At 36.9% G+C, this 3,285-nt stretch overlaps 1 non-coding gene across 1 annotated transcript; it reads right to left on the bottom strand.

Moving 5' to 3' along the window:
- Nucleotides 1-2,481: 2,481 nt before the first annotated feature.
- Nucleotides 2,482-2,586, bottom strand: LOC128249649 (U6 spliceosomal RNA). Its single transcript, XR_008265765.1, has one exon. It is a non-coding gene; the product is annotated as a U6 spliceosomal RNA (small nuclear RNA).
- Nucleotides 2,587-3,285: the final 699 nt, after the last annotated feature.

Here is a 3,285-nt window from a genome sequence, read left to right on the forward strand (position 1 = left end):
AAGTTTTCAAAAAGTTTTCATTGGACTTGAGACAATCAAGGAGATCTTCTGCAACTGTGTTTTTTTGGTCGGCTGAAAGTAGTTTTGGCACAAACTTGGCAGACACACATCTCCTACCCAAATCTTCAGTGATAATGGACTGAACTGAACTGTAACTAATCTTCACATCCTCAGATAACTCACAGATGATGATTTGATGGTTTCCCCTCACAGCTGCATGCACATCTCTGATGTTTTTCTTAATTCTGCTGGTTGTGGGTCTCCCAGAACATTTGTCAATATCGACATTTTTGGGCCATCTTGGAAACGTCTGACCCATTCATACACTTGTGTGCAGCTCATACACTCGTCTACATATACTTTTGTCAACTTTGTGTAGGCCTCTGAGCAGGTATTACCATGAATCATTTTTTTAAAACAATGGATGAGACCAAAGTGGAATCCAATACTGTATATGATTCACCTCTCCACAAGCTGGTTTCATAGTACTTGGGAAGGTGGAACACAAGACAATGTTAGACCTTGAGTAGTCAGTGTCATGGCTCAATGAGGATGGATGATCAGTGCTGCCATAACTTTTGACAATATGTGGTCAGGTGGGGTTGCCATGACTATACAAATCCTCATATCCTCACAGCAATACCAGGCTTACAAAGAATAAGTCTTGGGGTTGATTTTTTCGACTAAAAGGTGGTGCTCCAGCATGGCCACAGTCAAATGACTGAAACAAGTAAAAGAATATATATATATGTATGTGAAAGTATTGTAGTTTGCTTGAAGTATTGTGTATTGTTTGTAAAATGTAATGTCTCAAGCTCATGTGTATTGGCATATCTGCAGTGCTGCTTCTGAGTCATGTATTATATGTGTGTGTTTTTTTTTATATAATGTTTTGTTACATGAGCATGTTAACATCGTGTATGCAGGGTGTCAATGTTGTTAAATAATATAGTGATTGTTAATTTCCAACCTGAAAGAGACAGTAGATACAGAAATCCAAAGAAAAGTTCATACATAGATACATACACACAGCAAATATTTGATGTCAAAATCACTTTTCATTACCACATGAGGATAAAATTAACTCACAAATGGCTAGTTCTCAGGGAGATTCAGCCTCACACAGAATATTACAAGGCTGGTCCCTTTGAATTACAGCTACAACTCGAGACACACACACACACACACACACACATACATACATATATATATATATATATATATATATATATATATATATATATATATATATATATATATATATGAGAGAGGAGTGAGTAATGACTCAAAAGAAGGTAGTGTTTGTTTTGTGTTTTCAACCACAGAAAATATTGGATACCATATCCTAAACGAAAAAGTCAAAGACAGATGGTCATAATATGCAAACATTTCCCATTGCACCAGTACACTGTTTAGAGATGCTTACATTTTTAATGTTTTCCGTGAATTTTTCACAGGTCCAGCTAGTTATTATAATTATCATTATTAACATTATTATCATCATCATCATCATCCTCATCATCATCATCATCATCATCATCATCATCATCATCATCATCATCATCATCATCATTATTATTATTATTATTATTATTACTATTATTATTATTATCATTATCATTATCATTATAATTATTATTCCTGTTATCATCATCATTTCTATTATTATTACTATTATTATTATTATCAAGGTAGTGAGCTGGCAGAATCATTAGCACATTGGATGAAATGCTTAGCGGTATTTCATCTGTTTTCACATTCTGAGTTCAAATTCTGCTGAGGTTGACTTAGCCTTTCATCCTTTTGGGGTTGATAAAACAAGTACCAGTTGAGTACTGGGATCAATGTAATCAACTAGTCTCCTCTACCAAAATTTCAGGCCTTGTGCCTATAATAGAAAGGATTATTACTATTATTATTATTGAGTGAGAGAGCAGTGCATGCCATCAAAGTGACACTGGGGTAAAATATACGAAGCCCATTATACCCATCATGACTACCCGTCTGATAAGGGTACATCAGGCACATGCATCACAACCATATGTGCGTGACATGGTGATCTCATATCAAGATAAACAGCGCATGACCTTGCAGGTGGGGCCCAGTTAGAATTTTTTTCAGGTTGAGTAGCCCATCCCGTTCAAAAGGTCCCTGAATAAGGTTTGTTTAAGGATGTTGAGCAAAACACCCATGTTTCCAAAGGTGAATTATTCAAACCCCAAAGAATTCCTCTCAACACATGGCTATGATGCTCCCCCACTACTTCTGCTCATGATCAGAGATGCACATATCGCCAGCCATTAAGAGACATGCTCAACTGGTTAAGGTCAAACAACTGACAAGCAAATCTGTGGTATTAAGCAGAATATTTGCTGTAGCCCATCTTTTATACCAAGACAAAACAATGTACATGATAACACTTCCAATCAATTAAGATCAGAAGCCATGAGAGCCACTGCCTGGTACTGCATCAGGGCATTAAAAAATATGGAATGCTTCACGAATTTGCATGTCATCCTTGCGCAGGGGCCATGCTAATCTTCTTTGTATCGTTCCAATTTTAGTATATGTACTGCCGAAGCAAGCAATAATATTATTATTATTATTATTATTATTATTATTATTATTACATGAAAACCCACAGCTTATGTTGCTGGGTATGGTGGAAAGTGTCAGCTGTCCACAGCCAGCAAACTAAGGTGACACTTGTTTACTGGTCATGCTGAAGATGACCAGTAAAATTATTGAGTGAGAGAGCAGGGCATGTCATCAAAGTGACACTGGGGTACAAAAATACGAACCCCAGTATACCAGGCACATGCATCACAACCATACGTGCCCGACATGTGATCTCATATTGAGATAAATAGCACATGACCTTGCAGGTGAGGCCTAGTTAGAATTTTCTTCAGGTTGAGTAGCCCATCCCGCTCAAAAAGGTCCCTGAATAAGGGTTGTTTAAGGATGTTAAACAAAACACCCATGTTTCCAAAGGCAAATTATCCAAACCCCAAAGAATTCCTCTCAACAAATGGCTATGATGCTCCCCCACTACTGCTGCTGATGACAGGAGATGCACATATCATCAGACACTAAGGGACATGCTCAACTGGATAAGGTCAAACAATTGACAAGCAAATCATGGTATTGAGCAAATTATTTGTTGTAGCCCAATTTTTATACCAAGACAAAACAATGTACATGATAATAACACTTCCAATTAGTTAAAATCTGAAGCCATGATTGCTATCATTAAGGATGGTGAACTAGCAAAATCATTAGCAT

Source organism: Octopus bimaculoides, chromosome 16 (genome assembly GCF_001194135.2).
Source record: "Octopus bimaculoides isolate UCB-OBI-ISO-001 chromosome 16, ASM119413v2, whole genome shotgun sequence".
NCBI classification, from domain to species: domain Eukaryota; kingdom Metazoa; phylum Mollusca; class Cephalopoda; order Octopoda; family Octopodidae; genus Octopus; species Octopus bimaculoides.